Here is an 11,601-nt window from a genome sequence, read left to right on the forward strand (position 1 = left end):
CAAAGGAAACTCTGGCGAATTTTTTGTAGAATTGACAGAATTTAGGCAAATTTCGGGAGAGCGTATCTCCCTCCATAGAGGTCCAATAGGGACGTGCCATATGCCATTTTTAAGGTTGAGATGTCCTCTACCTTGTGACAAATTTGGAAAAAATCTGGGTAGGTCTTCGACATGAAAAAAAAGGAGGAACGCAGACTGCTCATGTGCCCACTGCACATGTGGCAGTTCTGGACCAGTTTTGGGAAATTAATTCCCATGTCGTTTCTCAGTAAAATTAAGCGTATGATATATCAAATAGAAGATTGAGGTGTCTAGTTTATGGTGTAAAAATTTGAGAGAAATTGGAGTAGTGGATTCAGTGCAGTAATTCAGAGAGTGAGAGAGGTTTTGAGCTGTTTTGGGGTTGGTTAGCTGTTTTGCTTATCCAACTTCAAACGGCGATAACCGGAGCAAATGAACTCCGAATTGAGCGTGTGATAGCTTGTTGAAAAGGGAATTAAGTAAGAAAAAAATATAATCTGAGAAGAAGGTCTGGTTGTGAGCGGTGTGTTCACAGAAAATTAATGTGCGAACGATGTTCGAAGGGGTAAAACGTGCAGTTTAGTAATTGGCTAAGTGGTTTTATGGGAACCCCTTAGTAACTTTAATGAGTAAAGTGTAATGTAAAAATAGTTAAAATAAATATTCCGCAAGAGTTAACAGTTATAGTCACAGCTTTTAATTATTACGCTTTTATCGTTTTAAATGCTCGCGTAATATTCGGAAAAAGTTTACTCGCATTTTTATAAATGAATTGCTGTGATTGTAACTACGCTTAATATCATAATTAATGTTAACAATGATCTCATAACTGCATTTAAATGCTAATATCATAATCGTGTAATAATCGGGAACGACCCTCTCGATTGGTCATTGAAGGCATCTTCCTGTAACGTTTTCAATGATCTCATAACGGGACTCAATCGTCCCTTCAAAGAAATTTTCTCCGGTGCTAAAGTCTAGACGAGATTGAGATGTGTGGTCGATACCTTTGTAGAAAGTTTGTAGAACTCCCCAAATTTCCACTCCACGGTTAGAACATTTATTTATTATATCCTTATATCGTTCCCATGACTCATAGAGATTTTCTCCATAGTACATTCGGATGTTGGGCAACTCTGCCCTTATTTCTGCCATGCGAGACATGAAAAGGAATATCTCTATGAATTTATTAGAGAGTTCTTCCCACAGATGAATAGAACCTGGTGGAAGGGATTTTAGCCAAGTTTTGGCCTTTGACCCAAAGAATGAGGGAACAATCTCATTCTCAAGTTATCCTTTATAACACCATCTGATCTAAAATTATCACAGATGTCTAAGAAATTGTTAAGGTGAACATATAGATCTTTATTTGGAAGTCCATTAAAAACTCCAGCTTCCCTAATCATGTTAAACATAATAGGTTTAAGCTAGAAGTTTGGGGCTATAATAGAAGGAAAGATGACTCTTCTTTCTGGTATGTTCCGAGATGGAGAAGCCAAAGCTCTAAATGTAGACCTATGGGGCTGTGGTGGTGTTCCTTCAGTTTCATTCCCATTTCTATTATTCTTATTATTGTGAGTCATCTCTCTTTTTATTTCAACTACCTTAGGGTTCTCCTTCTTCGGTGAAAGGTACGTTCAGGTTCAGGATTAAAGAAATCAGGGTTAAAGAAAGTTCTATCAGAGTCAAAGGAATAATTAGATGAACTAGGAGATTCACTATAAACCATGATTCAATAAAAATAATTCAGCAGAATTAAGAATAAACAAATCAACAGGTATTAAATAAATAAAAGAACACAACTTAAAATATGGGATTTCACTAAAACTATCCCTGGCAACGATGCCCAATACTTGTCGGGTCTCTCGCAGTCTATCAAGGAAAACACATTCGTTCCCTAGAATGAAGACCACTTAGCGCACGTGCACAGGTCAAGTAATAAAGGGGAGTGTTTAAGTCCCAGACTATCGTTCCCACAGAGAAAGTATTGTTAATTGATATTTTAAGCTATGTTAAAGAATGAAAATAATAAGTTAACATTATTGACACATGCCATTAGACCCAATAAGGCTCATAAGGCTCAGAGCATTCTGGGCCAGCCGTTAGACCCAATACAAAGATTGAACACTTGCATCCCAAAAATGGAATAAATGCTCTGTCACCACATATGATCCTTCACTCTTATGTACACATGCCTCACGCTTAGGTTGGGGCACTGCCTCAAACCAGAGTGAACTCTTAGGACAAATGGATAGGCAAGCATTTCTCACACCATGGAATCTTCTTCCCCTGTATATATTCGTATTCTACATTGAAGAGTTATCTTATACACAATATGTAACACCCCGTGTGCACCCGGTGTATTATCTTTAGAATGGCATTAAGCGCAACATATTTAATTAATTAAATGTGGAAGCTAAACTCATTAAAGCATGACAAGCTTTTTCCATTCTTTATTAATTGAAATCATCACTTGCAAGCAAGTTAATTATATACTATACATAATCTGTTCCACTTTCTTACTTATAATTAACATATAAGCTTACTTACCCATTTCATAATCTAAATCTTACAAGAGAACATCCTGAAGTTTATTGCCTTCTCTTTAGCATTAGTTACTCCATTATACCTACTTCATTCTTCATATTTATGTGAATGCCAAATTAAGTCTTTACAACTCTTTTTAACATGCATCATTTATCTAAATAAATTCCTTTAACCTTTCCATTTCTATTTGACTTAACCATTATTAAGCTATTAATTGTGGTTACTCATTCAACTTACCATTAAACACATAGGGATTTATTATGACAACTCCCCTAAGGTTCCTTGGTCGTGTTTTAATACCTAATCTTCATAGGATACAAGTTACACCGTTAAAATCTTGAAACAGAATCGCAAATGCCATTGCCTAGGGGAGTATTCGAATACTTCCCGAAAAGTATTCGAATACTGCCCGAGAAGTAATCAAATATTTTTCCAAGTATTCGGATACTTCCTTGACAGTAGCTAAAAATTCGTTTCTGCCAGGCAGTAATTGAATACTTATTCAATTACTCCCTGGACAGAGGCTATATCAGCCTTGTTGTGCTGCACAATGGGGTTTTTAACCCCTTACAACTTTCATACAATTCACTTAAGGGACTTTCATTTGTATATACATCTGACCTAAGCCATTTAAAGACTTTAATTACTATTTCCATGAAACATAGTTCATATGACACAATATCAAATGGCTCAAGCAATGCAATAATTCAAAAGACATAAACTTATACATATCTTCCAACAAGAGCAAACAAACTCAATGGGTATATAGTGGCATAGACAACCCCTATGCTCACATCAAATAAAGCATAAAAAATATTGTCAATATTAAGCATGCCTCATTTACAAAATATTTAATAACATAATGCATGCATATCACGCTAACAACTCGACTCCGGCCTTTTACCTCGAGATTCACCAACATCAACAATCTTAGTACCTGAAACATGTGCCCCAGAAGGGGTGAGATTTCTAACAGAAATCTCAGTTGGACAAGGGGTCCTCAATGACTTTTCCGCCCCAAGCTCACTTACAAGTATATAATAAGTTCAAAACACTAAATACAATGCATGTTCATGTTAAAGAAATATAATCGAGACAATATATCTAAATTCACATAAAATCATGTACCACAGTTCATATCTCATGTGATGTATGCAAGTGCAGTTCAACTGACCAGAGAACAGGATAGGCATTACACACGTCTGCAACCGACCAAAACATGAGGGTCGCTGCCTCATTCCTTACACACCAGGGTCGCGGCCTGATCGTGTAAGTAATCAACATCACATCCATACATTACATCAACAGGCATATCCACATATATCAGATAAATATCAATTGTCTTATATTTCAAAGTCGCAACCTGATCGTGTAAGTAACCAACAGACATATCCACATATCTCAGGCATATATCAATGAATATATCATTTTCATAAAAACATACCATGCACATAAACCACCCTCCCATGGAGGTCGGCAGAACAAGTAACAGATCAATCCGAGGACCATAAGCTTACCTGTCACAACCAAGTCCTCTAATAATAACTCGGTGTTCGAGAGGTCACCACGCGGTATCCAACAATATCACAACCTATTTTAACAAGGTACATTTCATCAATAAATATATACAAACACACAATGTCTAGAGGGACTCTGTTTCTTTTTCGTTTCTTACGCTTAATGCTTCTTTCAAAGCCACAAGTGTGGGATACTTAAATTATGACTTAATCTAGATTTTAACAATTTCCACACTGACCTCCTTAAGTTTCTAAATCATTAATAAGGGGTCATGAGTCCTTTTATTGAAGAACAATTCAAAGGAATGGGTTCCATTGCCCGAATTGGCATTAAACTACCTTTACCATTATTAAAACCAGTGTTGCATCTCTTTACCAAATGCTCTAATATTTTACTATGTTAGACTAGATATCACAAGATTTACAACGACATATTTCATGTCTCAATCGGAGTTGTATAACTCCGGTTATGATTTTTGTAAAGTCCTACAACAAACTGAATTTCTAGCAATAGGGTCATGACTTCAAACATAAACTGCGATCAATCCACATATCCAACAGATCTAAAAATTTACAAAGTTGTATCCCTATATGTTAGCTTCACATAGGTCCAAACCTCACTCAATTTTGAGCTCTATAGCTCGAGATATTGCGATTTTACTAAACTAGGTCGCTGTTGTCTCGCGAAGTATTCGATTACTGCATTTTTCCATAAAAGTTTTCGAATACTGCTCGAAAAGTATTCGAATACTTCTTCGACAGAATGCAAAAAACTGAGTTTTTAAGGTGTAATTGACCTCCAATGATCCCCCGAACTTGTTTAGTCATTTAATTAACACACCAACACGTTTTAAACACAAAAACAACTTCAAGACTCAACCTTTAACGTAAATCATACTTTCTAACATGAAGAACAAAGGAAAGGTTGAGCTTTTTGACCTTTGAAGCTTCACACAAGAAGAACAAGATGATCCATGCCTTCAACAACGGAAAGATCTCACTTTTACTCCATATGGCAGAAACAAAATCACTCAAGATGATGTTTTTCTCTCAAGAACTCAAGACTCTAAGTTGTATCTATGGTATAGTGATGAAATGTTAACTATTGATGGATGTTCATGCTTGGTTCTTGAAAGAATGAAGAACCCTAGAGAGGAGAAGGAATTTTTTGCCATGAGGAGTGTTGGTGGCTGACTTAGGTTAGTAACAAATAAGGAAGAGTGTGTTTTGAAAAGAAAGTTAGGGATTTTAAAGTAGTGTCATTTATTACACTTAGAACACCCGGTATTAGTTCTATTACTTTCATTCATTATTTTTCTACCAAACTTCATGTTATTAACCTAACCATTTTTATAAGAATTATCATATTTTTACATTAATTTTTCGAGACACTTTGCTCGTACACACTTTCTACTGTGAAATAGTCGGTATTAATTCTGACATCACTGCTTACTACTTTCATCTCAAATTTGATATTTTTGACCTAGATATTTTCGTAGGAATATTTATATTTTTATTATAATTTTTCAGAATACTTCACCGGTACGCATTTATACCGCGAAGCAAAACTAGTATATGCACTTTTCATCAGAATAACGACTTAAGCGTTATTCTAGCTTCTAGATAATTATTTTACCATAATTAGGCATAATCTTTATTAACTCATTCTCCGACATCAATAATATTATTTAATTAATTATTTAGTGGTGCGGGTTCTTATGCAATATCTGTTGGATTTCAACCCTACCATAATCTGTCGTGCCTTCACCTTACCATGAATTTAAGCTATTGCCTAAGACTTTATCCAGTGACTCCAATGTTGAGCTGCGGATTATACTATTATTATAATATTCATTGTTACATTGATATATTATATCCCTAGAGGGAAATAAATCTCACCCCAATATTACATCTTATGTAATATTACAAAGAGAACATAACTCCACAATATCGAACTGGTTAAAAAATCAAATCTTAGCCTAATATGTATAGCTCGGTTGGAAAAACAGACTGAATAGGTGGGGAGAGAACCTAGGTTCGATTCCCACCAAATATATCTTTGGAGAGAGGAGAAGAGCTTTAACTGTGACAAACCCCGACTCGGAATTAGTCTCATATCTACTCAAAGAGTTGAAACTTGTGGGATACTCGGGAACTGACTCACTTCAACAAGGTAACTAGGATGGGTATATTAAAAAAAATAAAAATAAGATCTTTTCGGTTTTCATTAAATTAATTACATCATTCTTTTCGAATCTTCTTTGATTGCATGACTTTGCCTACTTACAGGTAATTACCACATGAAATTCTTGTGTGAAATACTAAACAGGCCTTGGAAGTTAAATAGCCTTACCCTATGTTACACCGACACCGATATGGGACATGGGACACGACATGACACTCCGACACGTTAATTCTAAAAAATACTAGATTTTGATACGTTAGTACATGTTTTGATATTAAATAATATTTTTAAATTATGTAATAGATATTATATTTAATATTCAACAATTTAAAAAAAAATGAAACTAAACTTATAATATCCATTAATTTTGCAAAAAAACATAAGATATCCCAAATATTTATATTAAACTCAATAAAATGATAATCGTAATCTAACGAATCTAATAGTTGAAACTAAAACACAACACAACGCAACTTTCAAACCTTTTTTGAGTCTCAGCAATGCGTGTTGGAGTATCGGGCAGTGTCGCAGTTTAAGAGAGTATCACGAAGTGTCGGACATGACACCTCATGTTTTTTGAAGTGTCGGTGTATCATAAGCTTTACCCATGAAATGGTAGTAAAAAAGCCAATTCTTAAATATCTTAATTTACTCTATTTTGAGTCTGCTATTTTTAGAGTCTATAAGAAACCAAACAAATAAAATAATTGTTATCCAATCTAATCAAAATTGTCATGAATTTTTATTTCTTGGAAATTGTTGTATTTATAGTGTGATATATAGCAATGGAATTAGTTTATTGACAGGAAAAGTTATTTGTGTGATATATATAGCAATGGAAATGGTTGTATTTATAGTGTGATATATAGGTTGATATATAGCAAGTGGCTAAAATTATGAAAAGTTATTTTTGGGCATGACAGGAAAAGTCCCGCTACGACATATCTCTCGATACAATAGGAAACTCAAAGCTACGCCATTCTGTAGAAAATATCTTTGTGTTTGTGAATTTTAGTTTTGAAAAGGTTTTGAAAGAAACCAATGTTATTTTAAAGAGAATCCATCACTACTCAGAATTTAAGGTAGCATAACTACACGTAAACTCTTACGACATTTACAACACTTGAGGATGGCGAGTTTTTCAATCAACGTTGTAAATCACTAATCTATTAGATAGTTAAACTTTGATTTTATTTTATTTTTGATCTTGGAAGAAAATGTGTTAGGAAAATGAATCCATATTGCACATGATAAAAGATAGCATAGTTATACATGTATGTATCTGTATGATGTGTACAAAACTTTAGGATGGAAGATCATACATCAACATTGTAAATCATTGTGTGGACTTAAAAGATATTTTAAAATTTAATTTTATATTCTTGCAATTTTATGACAAAATAATTGATGACATCAACACTACAAATATGTAAATTACACTATGGAAATATATCATGAAGACAAGCAAGAGAATAATAAGAACTAAAACAAGAGCAACAACGCAAATTAGTTTTTCTAATTCTGATTTTTTAAATTTTAAGAATATATAATTATATTCTATGAAAAAATAAATAAATTACACAAAACTACCTAAAGGAAAAATAATAATAATACTTAAAAAGGAACATAACACACTTTTTACGTTTACAATTTTGAATTTTAAATATTTCACCTCCTATTTAACTCTGCACTAAACCCTTTTTATTATTCTCTCTCTTCTTCTTTTTTTTACTTCTTTGAGATTTTATACTTTTACTTTATTATTCTGTTTTTATTAATTAATTATTTCTTTTATTGTTTTGTTTTTTTATTAATTACTTATTTTTTAATCTAAAAGGTTTTCTTATTTGAAATCTTACTTAAAATTCCAATGGATCTAACTTCTTTATCTAAGCCCAAACAAAATTTAAGAATTTTTTTTACTTAAATATAAACTCCTTAAAATAGACAATAGACAAAATTACTTACAATCCACCTAACTAATTTGTTGGCATGTTTGATTGTGTTCTAATATTTTTGTTCTTAAAAATATTTTGTAGAATAGTTATGAAAATAGGTGTTTTCTATGTTTTTTTATTTTGAAAGTTAAAAATCAAAACAAAAAACAAAAATAACCAAGACATATTCTCTAAATTTGATTCTAAAAATAAAATAAAAAAAGTTACAGTTTTTAATTTCTTTTTACAAAACAGATTTTACCAAATGGAATTTGTTTATTTTTAAAAACAGTAATGAATCAGCGCCAACTGTCACTTGTATTGTTTTATTTATTAACCTGAAAGGGTCAATTTAGTGGATACTCTGATGTCAAAGATCCATGCTCCTACTATTTTACTATTTTTGTCTTTTATTTCTTTTCCCTGTAAATTTTGGTGTGATACTCTGATGTCAAAGATACATGTTTATGTAAGTTATGCTTTTATGAAATTTCTGTCTTGTTCGACTTTGATTTTTATTAATTAGTTTTTTTTTTTTTGTAAATATTATTAATTAGTTTTTGTCTTGTATCGTTATTGAGTTTTATTAATCACATGTTAAAACAGATAAACTAAACCCTCAAGGGTAGCTCAGTTGGCAGCTGAGCTCCCAAGGGATTGCTTGGTGCAGGGATCAAACCCTGCCTCAAGCAGTTTCTTGAAAAATCTTTGGGGGTCAGAGGATAAGCCAAAAATCTTCGGTTGGGGGATTAGTCTCGTCCTTTCTCTGGTTGCGAAGTTTAGTGCACCCACTGTTACCCTGAGGGCATGGTTTGAAAAAATAAAATAAAAGCACAATTATCAAAAAATGTAAAAAAAAAAAATTATTTAATCTAATATGAGAATAACTTTTTCCATCATTATTTCATAGGAATATTATTGAAAATTTTGACTTTGATTGCAGGTGTGACCTTTTAGCAGTTCTGATCAAATTGATGTTTGCAACTTTTACAAAATTGTACGACGTCGTTGTAGTTACCAACCAAATTAATGTTTGTAGAGGATAAGCCAAAAATCTTCGGTTGGGGGATTAGTCTCGTCCTTTCTCTGGTTGCGAAGTTTAGTGCACCCACTGTTACCCTGAGGGCATGGTTTGAAAAAATAAAATAAAAGCACAATTATCAAAAAAATGTAAAAAAAAAAATTATTTAATCTAATATGAGAATAACTTTTTCCATCATTATTTCATAGGAATATTATTGAAAATTTTGACTTTGATTGCAGGTGTGACCTTTTAGCAGTTCTGATCAAATTGATGTTTGCAACTTTTACAAAATTGTACGACGTCGTTGTAGTTACCAACCAAATTAATGTTTGTAGAGGATAAGCCAAAAATCTTCGGTTGGGGGATTAGTCTCGTCCTTTCTCCGGTTGCGAAGTTTAGTGCACCCACTGTTACCCTGAGGGCATGGTTTGAAAAAATAAAATAAAAGCACAATTATCAAAAAATGTAAAAAAAAAAAATTTATTTAATCTAATATGAGAATAACTTTTTCCATCATTATTTCATAGGAATATTATTGAAAATTTTGACTTTGATTGCAGGTGTGACCTTTTAGCAGTTCTGATCAAATTGATGTTTGCAACTTTTACAAAATTGTACGACGTCGCTGTAGTTACCAACCAAACTAATGTTTGTTGGTCATTTATTTTTTTTTCTTTTTAAAAATCTTTCCTATGATGTGATTTTTTTAACATGAATGATCTGTCTTAATAAAACATTAATCTGTCCTTTGGCACGCCCAAGTGGAGAAGCTCATCTTTGCTATTCGTATGATTATAAATAGAGCCCTTTTTTAATCTCAAATAAGCACCTCTCTCTTTGAAAAGTGTCTCATTATAGAACTACGTTGTACGCCGATGGCTCCGAGTCTCAACTTTGACAGAGAACCAAACCAGGTTTTTCTTTTCTTCCCATAAACCTTAGCTTGCTTTTTATGACCTCGTAAGTTTTACTAAACAAGACGATAATTTAGATAATTCATAATCAATCATTGCTCAAAATAGATGCCAACCATTATTGTTTTATGCACTCTGAATTGTTGAATGCCTATCGATAGTTGAGGGATAATTTTATCCCTATTTTTTAAATTTTTTTTATTGTTTTATCCTGCTTTCTATTGTGCTTTTCCTTCTTCAATGCTAGACAAGGTCCAATGTTATTTTTGTGGGGCTCAAGAGAACATAGTTCCCACTTTTGACGGGGCTCAAGAATCTTGGGGCCCAAGAAACTATAGTTCCAACTTTTGATATTCTAGAATTTTTCCTCCTCTTATATATAAGTTTAAGGTATGTGAGAATTTAGGGTTAGACAAAATTTGAGAGACACCTTGAGAGAAAAAGCTTATAGCTATGTATTTGAGAGCACTTCTAGAGACAAGTTTGAGCGAGGAATCTCTAGGGAAGTTTTAATATCATCATTGTAGGTGAGGTTTGAGTGTATCACCATTATTAGTGAAGTTTGATATTTTGTACCCATTATTTTCATAGTAAAAGTTTGATTCTGGACTAATATTTTGTGAGTTTTTTCTTTTTCACATTGAGGAAGATTTTCCCACGTTAAAAGATTATTGTGTTCTTTTCTGTCTCTCTCCTCTTCATTTTATTGTTTCCTCTACGCTGGTCGAACTAGTGACATAGGCCGACCTCAGACTGTGATTGTCGAGCTCCGAAATCAACTTTTGACTTGTGACACGCTTCTGTGCCGAGATGACGGAACCGAGTTCCCAACAGTGGCATCAGGACTCGAGTTCATGGGTTTTGAGGAGATGAGATGGAGACTAGTGGCGTAGCCCATGATGGCGACATGTTCAAGCTGACCGTGGACAACTTTACTTACTGGAGATCGATGATGGAAGACCATCTGTACAGCAAGGACAAGAATGAGCCCATAATTCATTAAGAGATTCCTGAAGACAAAACCGAGAAGGAGTGGGAAATCCTGAATTGAAAGGTGGTTGCCATGATCAGGAAATACATCGACAAAAGCCTCTTTGAACATCTATCAGAGTTCTCAAATGCGTACGAGTTATGGACGAAGTTGGAGACCATGATTCAGAAGAAGACTCCTAGGAACAAAGCACATCTGGTTCACCGACTTGTGAAACTAGAGTACAAGGACGATATGAGCATGATTAAATCACCTCAACACCTACAAAAGTATTGTGAATCAGATGTCTAAAATCGAGATGATGATAGATAATGAGATGCAAGCATTGCTACTACTGAGCTAGCTACCATAAAATTATGATACTCTTGTAGTTACATTGAGTAACTTGGCTCCAGATGTAAAATTGACAATGGATGTCATAACTGACAGTCTCCTGAATGAAGAAGCCAAGAGAAGAGAACAAGA

This window comes from Gastrolobium bilobum, unplaced genomic scaffold, assembly GCF_033153095.1.
Source record: "Gastrolobium bilobum isolate Gb01-03AN ecotype WA unplaced genomic scaffold, APGP_CSIRO_Gbil_v1 utg4504, whole genome shotgun sequence".
NCBI lineage: Eukaryota > Viridiplantae > Streptophyta > Magnoliopsida > Fabales > Fabaceae > Gastrolobium > Gastrolobium bilobum.